Source organism: Patiria miniata, unplaced genomic scaffold, assembly GCF_015706575.1.
Source record: "Patiria miniata isolate m_02_andy unplaced genomic scaffold, ASM1570657v1 HiC_scaffold_2, whole genome shotgun sequence".
Lineage (NCBI taxonomy): Eukaryota > Metazoa > Echinodermata > Asteroidea > Valvatida > Asterinidae > Patiria > Patiria miniata.
Genome location: NW_024037058.1, coordinates 770,948 through 788,679, shown reverse-complemented (window position 1 = coordinate 788,679; position 17,732 = coordinate 770,948). Strand labels below are relative to the sequence as shown.

General features: G+C 39.5%; 1 pseudogene; it reads left to right on the top strand.

The window, feature by feature from the left end:
- LOC119726961 overlaps positions 1 to 17,017 on the top strand; it is a 29,842-nt pseudogene extending 12,825 nt beyond the window's left edge.
- The last annotated feature ends 715 nt before the right edge of the window (positions 17,018 to 17,732 follow it).

The window sequence follows — 17,732 nt, the reverse complement described above, 5'->3', positions numbered from 1 at the left end:
TTTTGAGGCGGCTAAACATTTGCGCTGATGTCGCGTTAAAGTCAGAAAAATACTTGGTTTGAAAATGCCTTCTACACTCTAATCACCAAGGATGTGAAAGGAAGAAATACAAAAGGGGTAATTTCTGATAGTTTTTGAAGTAAAAATGTTGCCGAGATGCATTTTTGGTAAGACAAAATAGGTATGGATGTGTTTTTCACGTACAGGTACTGGTACACAACTCAACTCTTCAAATGTTTTTGAATATTTTCAAATTTTTTTACATACTGCTCCAAGCTTCTCAAGCAGCTTCCACACGAAGAATGCACAAAGTGATGATGTCATATGTGATACAGGAGCAAATTTTTTTACCCGCTGAAACTCTGCAATAAAGTATTTTTAGGTAGATTTTAACCTGCTTTTTTTACAAAGTGATTCAGCCCAATACACAAACTGTATACCTGGTAAGAACTTGCAACATACCAAAAATGTTTGTTTGAAATATTCTTTGATTATAATCCATATTGGTTTAATGATATACATGTACATGTATCGATAATCAAAACTTCTGATATCGACAGGGCTACTAGACAATAGCACTGCCTCTTTCTCGTTACATCTTTTCAGGAGTCGTTACAGACAGAGGTTGATAATCTTCTCCTTCAAGTCGGTGAGCAGATGAATCAACTAGCTTTCCTACAAGAAGCCTTACATCAGGTATTCGCAAGAAATACAATTCAAGACCCTGTCTTCATTTCTCCTATTTTGTCAATTTATTTAAGCTGCCGTTGTAATTATTGACATCAGTGCGTATATACCTGGCCTGCTGCGCATTCCGTGGGCGTCCGTGTTTGACGGTACCATGCGCCACGCTCTGTTGACTGGTTGATAACTGTGAGCTTCTATGCTCTTGATCGTGCGAGAACCAGCAAAAAATCCAAAAGGTGAACCTTGGCCACATCTAGCTGGTTCAAGTCCATCTATGACAAAAACCAAAGAGCAAAATGTTTTTGTATAAAAGATCTACATGTATTTCTCAAAACTAGGGAGAGTTTGGGCTTAGACATGATTATACAAGAACAAAAAGGCATTCATTTTTGTTGTTGGTTAAGTGCAAATCGCATAGCTACTTCAGGCTGTGGTATGCCTGAATCTACCCCATTGAAAAGGAAGTGTGACAGGATTAACTCCCAATAAATAAGAATTTTACTGATACTGGAAATATTTGCGCTTTGTGTCTAGGTTGGCTATAAATTGCTAATTTATCTTGATGAATGTAGCCCGCTAAAGCCTACTCAGGTCAGGCAAACAGCATGGTCTAGCATGAACCTTCTTTTAATAAATGATCAGAATGGTGTACTAATTCCTTGACAAATCGGCAATCATCTGATCATGGGAAATAACAGTCCTTCCTTGAAATTCTCAGGCCCTGGCAATTACTGTTGTTACCGTTAAATGAGTTCCATTGGCATCGCAGTTGAGTTCCGCTTGGCAAATTGTGCTTTGGTTGCATGGTAGATGGTATATCGCTCTCTTTCGCTTCCTCAGTACCGGTACAAGCTGTTAAACGAACAATATCTTTGCTGAACTTGTAAATCAATATTCCATACCTGTCCTTCACACTTTTTGGGACGGACGGAAGCATTTTTGAGGTATTTGCAGATTGTTTTTAAATGTTTTAACAGTTCACCATATTAAACATACATTCCCATCCTTAATTCAGTGACAATTTACCAAAATTATAAAAACCTTGCCTTAAAGGATGAAAGGTTTTAGCTAATAATTGACCTTATCACAGGCCCAAGACCAGAGTATTGTACAGTGTCAGTTAATAATACAGTGCAATATACATGCAAGGGCTAAACATTACGTTCAACTTGTCCCACAAGTTACATGCACACGTATAGGCACACACATTTGCCCATCATCAGGCCATTTAAATGGCTTGAGTTTGGTCATTTTTCCAGTCAATTTACATCCTACATTTTATCAATTTGATTGGACAAACAGAAATCCGCTGAGTTATCAATTGCCAACCAGGATAAGATCAACTGAGAGATCAGTATCAAAAGGAGATCCACAACCTACAACAGGACCTGTGTATTGCTTATAAACAACAACAGCAAGAAGTAAGTCATTTGTAATGCCATTAAGTAGAAGCAATGTCTTGTTTAAGGGAGTTTGTTAACTCAGAATTGTTTGATTACAGCAAAGGGAAAGGAGGATGGAAAAACATTTTCTAAATTAAAAATACATGTACGTTCATAATTACTACCATAGTGGTGACAGTTATGCTTTATAAAAATGTTTCAAAGTTTGGAAAGCCTATTCCTAAGACTGATGGGCTTGATCTTGACTTTTTGATCCAATACTGTTTCCAATATTAAGCAACTGTCTCATTTATGGAATGACTTCAGCATTTGTTTTTCTTGACCGATGCATCATAACCGTCGCAAACATCCCTTGTCCATTTAAGTGAAAAACAAACCTCTGGAATAGATTATTGATGTAATGCTGTTGTGGTTTGTAATTTGAAGTTGTATTGATTGCCTATCCTTGCAGGTATCTGATCTCCATGCATTTTATGAGCAGAACACCTATGAGCCTCACTACATGAGAGCTAGGGTTACCATTGCTGAGCTCAAGACAGAACTACAAGCTTATACTGACTTGAAAGACACACTGGATAAAGCCGCTGAGATTCAGGTGCTTGACAAGTTGTAATAAAACGGCAATTTGATGGTAACTTGTGTTACATTGGGAGGGGTCTTCCCTCAACTCTGTGCTGTTATTCTATAAAGTCAAAGCATTTAGGGTAGATTTTTCCTCACATGCATTGTATCTCTTGCAATTAAGTGACTAAACTACTAAAACTATGTCAACAAAATAAAGTTCTATTGGTTGGCCAATACATTTTTATTGGTAACTTGCGTTACAAGAAAAGGACATGGCAATAATGTCAATACCCTTCATTTCCAAGTTTCCTCATACTGCCCACTGATTTAAACATCTTGTTAGTAGCCTCACATCTTTGGGTGTAATTCAGATGCTACCATTTAAGTTAATAAATTATCATAAAATCTCCAGAGTGATACATTTTGGTATCTCACGTTACCATTTTTCCGCCCATCTTTGGTACAAGTCAAAACACAGGAAAGTAATGAATAAAAGACATTTGTGCATGAAATATGAACATTTCTCTCTGCCTTAAAAACAAGTTTTCATAAAATAACTGAGTATTATTTTGTGATTGTTATTCCTTAGGAACAATTTGGATGTATTGAAGAGGCATACAGTCTAGTGAATGCACTCTTCACAAAGACGATGGACAAGAAAGATGAATTGGACAAACAGGTGTGTTTGCATATTCAGAAATCCACACAAATCTGGAAACAAATTACTTGCGCTCTTTTTAATAACTAAAAAGACATTAAAAAATATAATTCTTTCATATGAAAGCATCAGTTGGTTTATTCCCCTTTTCTCTCTATTACACCTGTAATTTAGCTTCCAATTGTTTACATTAGCTCAAGCTGTGATATGACAAATTAAATAATGTACCATACCAGTGTACCGCCTGTCGACAATAATAGATGTTACAATGGTGGTTACAGATACACCCTTTTAAAACCATTCTAAGAGTGTCCATCAAATGAGGGATAAAAACAATTTCCACAAGTGTGAGCATTACAGTTTATACAGTGTGAATCTGGTTTTTGTCTATCGTAACTTTCTTAACCTTACTTTTGTCCTTATAGCAAGTAGCGATGGTTGATGAGATGAATCACACCAAAGCATTGAATGAGCAGCTACAACAGCTGCTAGCAACAGCAAAGGACCAGCAACACTATACACAGACACAGCTACAGGATGCTATCAATGCTGAGAAGGACGCCCTCAAGTGTCAGGGTCAATTACTGGGAGAATTAGACGAGGTCTCACAGACTTCTGATGAGATCAAATCAGAGCTTCAGAATACAAAATTAGGTCAGAAGTAATACTGTGGCTGGATACATATGTTAGGGGCCGTTCAACATTTTGGATGTTTTTAAATTTCGATTTTTTTTTTCCCCGAACTTGTTTTGACCCACCCACCCACCCTGATTTTCGATCTTAAAATTTTGATTTTCCATTCAATAAAAAAAATGGACAAATGTCTAGTTCAGTGACGGCGGAATTCAGCTGCGGTTAGTGTACACAGCACCTTACCAACAACACGGCCCACTGGCATTCCGTACGTAGGAAATCAACCTGGAACACGTTAAACTTGTCCATTCTAAACGGTGATAATAAGTACATTAGCTGGCTCTAAAAACAATGATTGTTGTCTTGGCGTTAAGAGGTATAATGACTCCAATTATTCATGAAGTTTATTCAGAAGTTTCAGTCGTTTTGGATAGAAAAAAAAGAACTCTCAACTCGCGCTATTCAGACTCATCGACGCTGCCATGTTCATTGGACGCAGATACCATGCATGCGATACATATGCGCATGCAGGTTGCCTAATGTTGAACACAAGTAGGTTTATTTCCTTGTCGCAATTGGTAACCGACGCTCATGGCGTGTATTAAGACACATGAACCTGGTGTCCTGCTCCATTTGCACGGCGCACCCATGCATACATGGTGCTACGATGGATACACAATACATGATACATTGTACTTGTGCGGTAGTACAGATGCATACTGTACCCGGCCGTACGGTAAAGGCTTAAAAGTATTTCGAATCGGTACGCAGAGAGTTGAATTGGCAAGTTAAAAGAGTTTTTTTTTTCTATTTTCTAGCAAAAAAAGTGACCTTTGAACTTGAAATTTAAAAACATCGAACTTTTTGAATGGCCCTTTAGTCTGATAAAAGTTGGTTAACTGGTTACTATTTAATAGATGGAAATCATGCTGGATTTGTGGGAGTATGCGTCATTTTGTTAATCAGTTGGTTAGTTGGTTGGAAGGTCAGTTGGTTATCAATCAATTTGTCAGTGGGTTGGTCGGTCAGTGGGTCAGGTTGGTGAGATCAAGTCAGGTCCGATCAGTCAGTCTGGTCGGTCATGTGTAGAAAGATCTTAAATCTTATAACTTCTCACAAATCCCCTATGAGATATTGCTGCTAAGTATGAACACTCATACTTTAACAACCAAATTCTAAAAGAAAAGGTTAGTTAGGTCTTGTTAATCTGGTCAGTTGGATCTGGTTAATCTGTTCAAGTCAGATCAGGTCCGTTTCAGGTTAGTCATTTGCAGGAATGTCTTGCATATTATATATTTGTTATATCCATAGAGCTATATTAAATTACTAGAGCACTAACTCCTCATTCTTGCGCGGGGAGACGCTTTGAAGCCGCTCTGGGCGCAGACATTTTGAATTTATTTGTGTGTTTGTAGAAGACAATCAAAATAGCTGGATTGAATTTTAAAAGTATACTCTAAATGCAACGCGCAAGTAGAAGATACGCAAACAACGTAAGCGCGTCATGACTGTTCAAAAACGTCACAGCGAAAAGCATCTGCAGCGAGGGACGCGCACACGTTGCCCTGTTTGCATAGAGCAAAATGAAACGCTCATTTGCTGATCGTGCGTTTCGGTTTTGCGTATCGGCTTCAATGACGCACCGGTATCAAGTACAAACGCAGATATGCAAATAGCCGTACAAAAGCGGTACACAATTTCGAGTTTTCCATAGGTTTGTGCACAAACATGGATGCGGCCATCAGGCATTACTTTATACATCGAGTTAGCGCTCTAGTAATTTAATATAGCTCTATGGTTATATCACATACAACTGTAAATGATATAATTAAAACATCCTTTTCCTGAACTGTTTACTACAGAATTGTCTGGCTACAAAAGTGATTATGAGACTGTCATGGCCAAGATGAAGGCATTAGAGCAGCAGAGTATCGAGCATTTCCTGGCAGAGTGCACAGTGGAAGCTGCTTTGGCTATTCAGAGTAAACAATGGCAAGATACCACGGCAGAGATGCAGATAGTGCATTCACAGACTGGAGAAGAGATTCAGAATCTCATGCTGCAGAATACAAGGTACAAACCAATGCAATGTATATTGATATATTTCCTAATGATAGCACTCTGTTCCTAACATTTAGCAATCATTGGTAATCAGCAGTAACAGTGAGTTTATAGATTGATAAGTTGTGGATGTTTTGATACCAATTTCATCAACATTGTTATTACAAAAATGCTTTTTCAGATGGAGTGGAAACTTTGTTTTGGTCAAAAGCTAGCCCCATAAGCGTGTCAAATACTGCACTTTCTCTGTATTGTGAGCCACACAGTTGTGCATGCCACATTTCCTGAAAACTTGTTTCAGGAGCTGAATTAAAAAAATTAGGAATGTTTTTTCTTACTTGCTAGTTGCTATGGAAGCTACTTACATCAGAGGCATGTATGTCTCTAGTAGCAAGCCATATTTCATAGCAAGCATTTATCGCATTTCCAAGATCAAAAGACTTAATTGTCATGGAGTATTTTCACTATAAATAACCTGTATTTAGTGTGATGGGGCAGTTATGAACATGTGGTTTAAAGCTGATTAATGGTCTGGCAGCTGAAAATAGCCTGAGCTGAAGGCGAGGGCTATTGTTGACGACCAGGGCCCTAACCAGTTTTAAACATCACATTTACAACTGCTCTATCACGCTATTATCCCCATTCAGAAATACCTTTTTGGTAAAAATCTAAAATCAAAAGGTTGGCAAACTTCCAACAATGTTCGGGTCATTTTTGTGGGTAATCACCTTGGGTAATTCTTGTGTTCTGTTTTCAGACTTACTGCTGAGACTACTGACCAGAAGCATCAACTGTCTAGTAGTCAAGATCTCATCATTGCCCTACAGTCAGAACTTGAGAGAAACAAGGAGATAATGAACCAACAAGCTAAGGAACTGGAATCATTGGAGTGGGAGCGAGAGATGAGCAAGAAGGCAAAAGCAGATGCACAGAGGATGGCCAGACAGATTCAAGTAGGTTTGGCATTGCCTGATGTCTTAGCCAGTCACTTGTTGCATAAGACCATGCACAAGTTAACTTGAGTAAATTTAGGTAGTCTCAAGTCCAAGTCAGGACTCTTGCACAGTAAGATAAGGGCAGATAAAATGGTCAGACAAATTTTGGTAAACTTTGAAGTGGATCAGCTGCCAGTTTTCAAAGATGGTAGTTGTGGTATGAGTATATAGTAAACTCCGGCCAAGTCAACAACGTATAACTTGTCATATCACTTAAATCGGCCATCTGACGAAAGTCCCGATCGTCTCTAATGCAGTTGCATTGAAAGTTTCATTTCTAAGTCAGCCTTTGTAAGTTGCCATTTCGCCTAAGTCGGCATGTTACTTTTGGTCCCATTTCTTCACAACTACATCAATTCCTCCGCATAAGTTGGCATAAAAAACCACCACCACCACCACGTGCGCGATCAAAAAGGGGTTTCCCCGATTCTGTAAGCACATCAATACCAGTACCCCTCTAGTCCTGCACGCATGCGCTCTGTACATTTTAGGGGGTCCCATTATTGAATGAACTTTACCACGCATGTCCGTACCGTACGCATGCCTTAATATGTAATTAACTGTACTCATATGTGTATGCAAGCGTTCTAACTTCTACACCACACTGTTAATGCTGGCTGGCCATCCTTGCTTCGTATGCGTACAGGCATGACATTCTGTGATCAATACGTCAGCCTGTATGTGGTGATAACCATTGAGGATATATTTGCTGGAATCAATCATGGACGTAGAAATAAACCAGGGTAAATCAAAGCCTGTGATCCCATAATGAGAGATCGTTTGCAGTATTGATCCAGATACAGATGTGCATAGGCCATTCAATCGATTTTTACTCCATGATTCAATTTATGTAAGTCCGCAAAATGACGACTTACAGCAGATGTCGGCATTCGCGTATAAGTTGTCACAAATTCTCGGGTTCCGAGACTGCGGACTGAGCCAGAGTTTACTGTAGAATCGAGTCAAGTCTGACAGTCTTGAAATCGAAACTTCTGGCAACTTGTAATGTTAAAAATAATCAGGGATTAAAGGTCACATGTTGTTCCTTTAATGCCAAGTCGGATCATTTACAATTAACTGGAAAAGTATGTACTGATGTAATGACAAAACCTTTACTTAAAGTGAAGATGGGACTGGTATCAATTCCCTTTGAAGGTATATAAAAAAGACAAACTTATCATGTTTTAAAAAGTTTTTAATGCAGACTCCTGTGGAAATGGGATGTTTGACACGTTGGTTTGGTTCTCTGTCATGTCTGTGAACAAGTGGGAGATTTCTAGGAAGATATCAAACTCCAAGATCTTTTTATTGTCATGCCAAAGGAGAGCTATACAGCCTAGTTTTGAAATAAGACCACTCAAAGTGGTTACTGTTGTCACAGAGCTCGGCCACTTGTGCCTGGGCCACATTACTATCGGGTCACCCTGACTTTGGCCCTTGGCAGTGTCCAAATTACTCAGTTAAAAGAAATTGAAGACTGACTCCATTCTTGGTTGATATACTGCATCCAGCAGTCACACACCTTGTTGCCATGGCCAACAAATGATGTGTTTTTTGGGAAATATATGCTTACTTTCACAAAAAGTTGTTCTGACGTGTAAAGCACTTTGTAATGCAATATATTTGCATAGATTGCCCTGCTGCATGGCAGGCTTGGCCAGCCAGCATTCTTGGTCTACATTATGACTCCCACAACAAATTCTGTTATTTAGGGTCCCATTGCAAGGGTGGAGTAACTTAGCCAAACATTATCAGCATTTCTTTTCTTTTATGTATGTGGGGAACTAATCATCACAAGACACCACATATCACTGTTAGGATCAATCATACTATATGTATTAAGACCAAGAAAAAAAGATGTGTTTCCTATTACATTGAAAAAAAAGGGTTGGTGGGTGGTGCGACCGTTTTTGTGATTTGCTCTAAATTTTTGAAGTGAAATGTTTCCAGTAATATATGAACTTACTTCTAATGTAGAAACTGGAAAATTTCTGCCCCAACAGGATTAGATTCATTGTGTGTGTCAGCCATTTTGGAAAGATAGCAAACCTTGTTGATGGCAAACAGTTGGCTCCACTTATAGAAATAGAGGTAGACTTCTAACTGACACAGTCACACTCGCATCATTGCAGAACTTTGAGCAGCAGTTTAAGGAGAACATTGAATTCCTTGAGGAGGAGAGAGTTGCCCTGGTAGAGTCAGCCCGGGAAGCAGAAGACCAACTCAAAGTCACCAGCTTGGAGCTATCTCGCCTCAAGGTGGCGCTCTCCAAGGCTGAGGAATCAGGATCACAGTGGAAAGGTGCTGCAGAAACTTTAAGGTCAGTGGGAAAACAGTGATTTCCAAACAGCTACAGTAAACTCTGGCAAAACCGACATCGTACAACTCGTCAAATCGCTCAAGTCGGCCCTCTGACTAAATCCCAATTGTCTGTAATGCATTTCCATTGAATTTTTTATTTCTAAGTCGGCTTTTATAAGTCACCATTTCGCTCAAGTCGTCATGTTACTCTAGGTCCCCTTTCCATAAAAAGCATTACAAAATCCTTTGTGTAAGTCGGCATTCAACAAATCACGCATTGGCATCGACTTCCTGTACTGCGGTTGGCAAAGTGTGGAGTGAAAAGTGGTTTCGCACAGCCCGTGACCGCTGCATGCATCGGTGTTGAAAAAGGGTGTTCTACTGCATACCACTATGCGGCGCTATAGGATCTTTGCTGCATACATCGCATATGCATCGTGAGCATATCAATACCAGTACCCCCTCTAGGCTGGACGCATGCGCTCTGTCCATTTTGGGGGTCGTCTTATTGAATGATGCTGCAGTCAATGCGTGCGTGGTATATACCGGACCACGCACGCATTACTGTGCACGTACATATGTATCGTGGTATCCACTATCAATACCCCAAACGTGATGATACAATTCGAGGATTAATTTGCTGGATTCAACTCAAGCATTGAGGAGATAATCCAGGGTAAATTGAAGCCAATTAGTGCAATGAATCATGTGTGCAAAAGACCATTCATGTATGCCGGCAAAATGACGGCTTACAGCAGATATCGGCATTCGCGTAAGTCGTCACAAATTCTCAGGTCCCGAGAGTGCCCGTTTAGCCGGAGTTTACTATATAACCTATTATTGCTATTGTTACTTGGAACTTTGGCACATGAAGGACATACATGTACATGTATACGCAGGTCAACTGTGTAATTATCAGACTTAATTAAGGTTCAATGTATAGTTGCTTTGTTAGTGCCTGCTGCTCCCAGTGTAGTGTCCTGACTGACTGACTGACTGACTCCCCTGACTGGCTGGCTGGCTGACTGTGACTTGTGACTTAGATTGATTACCCATCTTACCGGTACTTACTGATTGTCACTTGTGACTTACACTATGGTCTGGGAGCAGCTATATGAGGCTTGCCTGTTTGTAGATATGATTGAGCACTCTACACCACATGTGCATTAGTCTGGCACTGCTTGTTTCATATAAGACCAGTCTCCATGCAAACAGTGTATGTGCATTTGTCATTTCCTCAAGTTACCTCTATACAAATATTGAGTGGCTCAGAGTGAAATGGGAGGAATATTATCGCAAGGTAAAATCTGGACTTTTCCATATCACGATGCGAATCCAGGGCTAATATTCCTCACATTACACAATTTAAAGCCACTCAATATTTGTTTTATATAACTAACATATAGATCCTTGTTGGTGAAATTGGCGAAAAATGTGTTGATCTCTTCCAAACCACCCCTTCGCGAAAATATTTGAACCCAACTCGTAGCGCTGGCTCTTTAAAACAATATGCGCAACGCTGAACGCACTCACCAGCATGCATTTGCACACAAATACATGTACCGCGTCTTGGAACAAGCATCGATCCTAACTGTTTAATAATATTTCCCATTCCCCATGGGCGAATGGGACTTTTTGAGATCCGGCGTGAATGGGAGTAATAACGAATGTCACGTGATGTGTGTTCCACCAATCAACTGACAAGGATCTGTATGTCGGTTATATAATAGATCTTATTCTACAAATTGTTTAGCCATTCTGATTCAATTGAATAGAACTGTGTGTTCTCTGGGACCAGCTTGACTAGGTTTGCCTTGTCTTGTTTGCAGTGAGAGGCTTCAATTCTGTCAGAGTGAGTTAGATAACACAAAGGCCCATGCTCACTGGATGCTACTCAACCAAGCCACTGAGATGAGAGATGCTGCCGATGGATTGACAGCACTACTCAACAAGATACAAGACGTATTCACTCATCTCAACATCAGCATGGAAGACCAACAGGTAATAGGATTCTTTCATAACCTGTGAAGATTGCTGGCTCTGTATTGGACAACAAGCATGTAGTACTCAATGAGAGTAGTGTGTGATTGGCACATGTTCACATATAGAGTATGTTCACACGCAATGGAAACACCTTAATACAGCTGTCCAACACGTTTAAAAAACATTCAAAATGAAAGGTCTGGTTGCAAAGAATGTTGCAAGTGTTCCTTCAAAAACCTGATATTTTAAATGTTCAGAACGATAGAGCCCATTAAATCCTCTATAGATGATGTACTGATGGTTGCTTGGACTGCATTGTACATGTATCGTGCGCATACTTTGGTTATCTCAGCCTACTAAAGTTGATTGAATAATTGGTTTGTTTTCTTTGTAGTTGAATAAGGAAGCCTCTGAGCCAACTGCAGCTTCCAAGATGATCCAATCCAAATCCAAATCACAGACAAATGAGCTTGCATCTGGCTCCTTAGTGGCTTCCATCCTGAATGCTATCCAATCTAAAGATGAAGACATCAATGATAAAGATATGGTACTACAAGAAACCCCGTCAGTCTCACTAGAGCAACAACCTCGCACCCCAAGCCCCTTTGACAGCGGCTTTGCTATTGGTGGATCCGGTAGCAGTGCATTCACTGCTGTGGAGACATCCACCAATCCGAATGCGTGTGCTGTAGATATGAAAGTCAACAAGGCTGACGAATTGAAAGAGAGTAAAGATGATAGTCTAGCCCTAGTGGAGCAGGTTGAGCAAGCGAGGGCACTCTCAGGACAGCTTCTGAAGCTGCTACTGGCTCGTAATGACACCCTTGTGTCAGTAGTCAAGGAGCTCAAAGAGGAAAGGTAAAAGTCAGCTCCAAATCTAACATTTATGTATACATGTATGTATAATGGCCATGGATAGTAAACAACAGTAAATTCAAAGAAATATCTATGGTCCCGGCCGAAAGGCCCTTAATGTGGAACATTTAAAAGCATCTTGTGTGTATAGATTTGTCATGGCTGTCGTTCATTGTACAACAATGTTACAATCTAGGTTTAAATTTCACCAATATCACCTACATGAATGTATTACAATATGAGGCTCTGCCTTTACTGCTTCACAGGAGGTGTCTTCACCGCCTCATCCCCTCCAAAGGTGAAAGTCCGCCATATGGGGGCGATCAACTTGTGAATGATCAACTTGTAATAAACACACACAGTCTCATTTTACCATTGTTGGGGCAAGGCATTGTGTTTCCTTTTGTCCCTATAATTTAACACTCTCCCATAGACTAAGCACACACTCAAAAAGTCCGATGACCATTTACAACAAAAGATGAATGTATCTGTCCTCGGGAAGTATTTAAAGCTATAGTCCTTTGCAGCTATCCGAAAAGTAGCTGGCGTAATTCTTGTTGAAAACATACTTGGTTGAAAGATAGTAAGGGACTAAACTCCCTGTCATGCCTGTGAAATTATTCTTTCTGGCAAGCTGTCATTTTGAAGTAATCAACGAAAAGGCCTTTCCAACGGTGCTTCTTAAGACGCACCATAGGAAAATTTAAATTAGTAGTTCGTTTTGTTATTCGGCGAAGCGCGCACAATCATTGGCACGATGCTCACGCGCGCGCGGCTGCTATAATTTGTCGGATCGCTGCGCAACATCGCGTAGCTGCAATCGCTCAGCGAGAACGTGTCTCGGACGCTGAATTCAGGCGCAATTCAAAACATGATTCAGCAACTTTTGATTTGAAATTGAGATCCTAGAATGCTGTTTTTCTCGGAATTTACAGCTGAAGCTGAGCTGAACTTCATTAGGTTAGTTCAGTACCCTTCTTTAGATTTGAGCACTTTTTGTTGCTTCAAACGAACAAAATGCGCAAATTACAAATGATGGACTATAGCTTTAATACAAGAGCACATGCACTTACACACATTACACCATTTGAAGTTTATAGTAAGCAGTGATTATGAATATTATTATCTTCAAGCAAACATGAATCCTCGATCCTGATCCATGGCAACAACAGTGCCAATATATCTAATACCTTCGGCCTTGTGGTACATTGGACATGGACGCACTACATTATTCTGTGGTCCACTCGTTGCTCCTGGGATTATTATAGTTTCCCTTCCTACACTGTACAATATGTATTATGTGACACAGCACACGGTTGTAATGACTTGCTCATTGCACTGTCATTACTGGTTACACGCTTTATTCTATCTGTTGGTTGAGGTAAGTAAACATAGCAACCTACCTGGGTGACTGCAGACCTCTGATATGGGATATAAGTCCTCCTGTAGTTGCCTGATTTCAGGCTGTTTCCAAACTGTAAATAACATATTGGCACTGTACATGTATACTACATCCGTCGGATTTTGTACCCCCGTGTAACCCCTTTAGTTCTTAACTTCACCTATATGGAAGGATTCTCAATTTACTGGACCCATTGAAGTTATAGAGCATTGTTTGCTGAACTAGTTTGTTCCCATAAGAAACATAAGAAAAAACAGTGCCCTCTATTGACATAGCCAGAAACATTCGCACGCAATGAGTACAGGCTATGATACTTCTTTTATATGTTATATGCTAGTTTTTTGGTCATTATTTCTCATCGGGATGCCAACAATTCTTCATTACAGTTTTGTCCAATTAGAAATGATCAGGTTTTACGTTCGCTGGTTATATATTATAGCTACATAAAAATTGATCGGTATGTTAAACCCTGGAGCAGAATAGTTTGGTGAACTCTTATCTCAAACAAATTAGTTCGGCAAATGATTCTCTTACTTCCATGGGTTCATATTTTCCTGTTTAACATGGCTATTATTATTAAGCAGTACATTAGGAATCCTTCCATATAGGTGAAGTTAAGAAAAAGTGGTAACACAGGGTCTAAAATCTGATAGATGTATTTCATCCTTACATCCCTGTCAGGTGAATGTCACTATCGTACAATGTGTATGCACCCATTTCTTGATATTTGTGTCTTTCTCTATCGCAGGTGTCAGCTCCATACCCAACTCCTGAGATCCCAGAAGTTGCATGATCGAGAGCTGTGCGTCATCCGTGAGCAACTGCTAGAATCAGAGATGCAGGAGCGCCGTCTACATCAGGAGGTTGCTAATCGCAATGCATCATTAACTGAACAACAGCAAGCATTGCAATATGCACAGCAAAGACTGCAATCCATGGCTGATAACTTGGAGAGATTCTCTGATCAGAAGTCAACCATTGAGGTTAGCTGGCAGTCACCAGTCACTTTTATTACTGCTACCAACCTCAATGGATAGACTGATTTCTTGGACATTACAGTGGCCTGCGGTCACTCTAGACTAAACGTAAAGTAGTAGATAGAAAGTTACTATTTCTAACTTGATTTGATTAACATTATTTTCATTGTCCCCAACAGCCTCAATTTCACTGTTGCTTGAACTACAAGTTCAAATTTTAAGTTTGCCTAGCAAGTATGACTTTGCACTGTCACTCCTGTATTCTGTAGTCTAATAGCAGTCAACATAACACGTGTTGCTGAATCTCACCAATATAACAAACAAAGATGATTGTTTCATGTACATTGTTAATGAAATTGAAATTTCACCCATTTCCAATTTTTTTCAATTTAATTTATTTTCTTGGCATGTTTTTACCAGAAACTCCAAACTGAGACAGCTAAACTGACCAGCAGCCTGCGAGTTGCCCAGAGGGAGAAGGGCCTCCTACAAGAACAGCTGGACAATGTCTTGTCAGGCTGTTTCTCAATCCAGCAATGAGGATGACGTTGATGGGGAGTGGCATCGCAGCCAACAGCAGTCAGAAATAAGCTGATTAGAGAAAACCTGAGTCTCAAGAAGGAGGTAAGCAGACTTCCATTTAGTGCGATGCTTTGGATTCAGTTTTATGGACAATTCATTATTCAAATAATGAATGTTTATGAGTGCAATGGTGAGAATAATTTCATAAGTTGAATGATTGAATGTTCGCCGAGTTGAATGGAACATTCCATCCTCCAACGAATGAAAATATTGTCACCATTGCACGAATGCAAAACATTCATTATTTGTTTGAAACAACAACATCCAAGTAGATCTTTGTCATTCAATGGAGGATAAAACTTTAAGAACAAACAAAACTCACAAAATTGTATCATATCCACTACATTGTTTAGTTTGTTCAAGGCTAACAAAGGTTTAAAAGTCAAATCATTGACAATAATGAATAGCGCCGGGCCACTGCGCGCGGCGTGCAATAGATCAAAAGGGATGGGACGAAAATGCACGGTGAATGGAACCAAAAATGCACGGTTATGAAGTAGGCAATGCAATGGTTCAATTAATGAATCCTCCAATCAAATGACAAGGATTTACTTGGGTGTTATATAAACTTTGATATAAGTATTGAATAGGCCAAATCAACATCTGGATTTTGGATAACCAAACGCACGTGATGCTGCAAGCCTGCCAACTGTTGGACTAGGACTGCTGATACATTGTATTTATCCAAAAAATGCATAGCTGGTGACAGTTTGCACATGTGCCAGTGAAATGTCCATTTGGCTTATTGTGCTGTCAAGATTTCTCTGTGTCTCACACGATGCACATGCAAAAACAAAGCTGCTTCCAGGCAATCTCCAAAAAGCAAAATGACAAACCAACTTTACATTTGCTTCATGAATTATTAGAAGCTGTTGGAAAAGTGTGCTTCATTCTTTCTGAGGGTTCATACACTTTAAACCCTATAATGTTTAACTTATAAACGCTTTTTGCAACAATTTATGTAGATTGTAAACCCCTCGTATTTAACTTGTGTTTAAGTTATAAAGGTTCATGTTTTTACAGTGTAATGAGTACCACTCAAATTGAGCCCTTAAAAGCATATGGGCATTTCCATGGTAACTGGCTACTGGCGTTATGGTTAAAAGAGGAGTCTTCCATCAGCTCTGTGCTGTTCTATAAAGTCAAAGCATTTAGAGTGGATTTTTCTCACAGAAGATCCCTTAATTTAAGTGTCTAAACAAAGTTAAGTGTCAAAAAAAGACGCCAACAAAACAAAATTCTGTTGGTTTAGCAGTAACTTTTTACATGTTTTAAGCTCTGGCAGGAGCTTCTTCATGTCACTTTGTGTCGGTTGGTCGGTCGATAGGTCTGTCCTTGGAAAGTTGATCAAAAATGGACCCCCTAAGTTTGCCATAAAATATAACTACCCAAAATTTAGCAAATGCAATGCCGTCGTCAGTAAATGCACTCTGGGCGAAAGTTTTTGTCTTGATCGACGTGCATGCGCGTCTATTTTGCATATGAAGTGAGACATTCCGGAACCGGGCCAGTTTTTTTGTGCACTCGCCTTGTCGGTTTATGGGTGACTTGCGTTACAAGTTTATGAAGGTTTGAATTCTAGCAAGTACCGGTAGCAGAGGAATTAAGCAAAATGTTATGCTTTCCTTTCTGTGTGCATGAATATTTTCATTTTTCATGTTTTTATTTCAAGTATTCAATTCTAGATACTGTAAGTTGTGCGCAACTTATGTGCAGCAAATTTTCCTTCGGTTTGGCAGTTCAGCAGATTTTACTTTCATTTCTTTCTATATTTGTTGCAGTTGGAGAGGCTGAGAGTTTGCTTAGTTGAACGCCAGGAGCACTATGAGACATTGAATGCTAGAGCTACCAAACATGTAAATATAATAGAGACTGTCCTATGAGACATTGAATGCTAGAGCTACCAAACATGTAAATATAATATAGACTGTCCTATGAGACATTGAATGCTAGAGCTACCAAACATGTAAATATAAATACAGACTGTCCTATGAGACATTGAATGCTAAGCTAGCTAAACATGTAAATATAATACAGACTGTCCTATGAGACATTGAATGCTAGAGCTACCAAACATGTAAATATAATAGAGACTGTCCTATGAGACATTGAATGCTAGAGCTACCAAACATGTAAATATAATAGAGACTGTCCTATGAGACATTGAATGCTAGAGCTACCAAACATGTAAATATAATAGAGACTGTAGACCGAGGGAGGAAAATATAATGTTTGCTCATAAATATAAAAAAAAAAAAACGCCCATTGAGCAGATTTAGGAGGGCTTTATTGTATTAACAAATCTTTCTGGAAATCCTTCATGCCACTGACTTCAATAAACCTTTATTTTTTCATCTGGGGTCAATTTCAACAAGCTGTTAGGCATGGACTAATGATGTGCAAACTCGACCCGAAACCGAAACCGACCCGACCCGAAACCGACTTTGGGTCGGGTCGGTTTGTCCATCTTTTTGGGTCAGGTCGGTTTCGGTTTTGCATTGATATTTTCGGGTCGGGTCAGTTTAGCCATCTTTTGAAAAAAAACGAAATAAACCGAAATAAACCGAAACAGTTGAGAAATTTAGGTGATGCAATATTATTGACAGTCACTGTGACCGCAGCCCTAGTGTG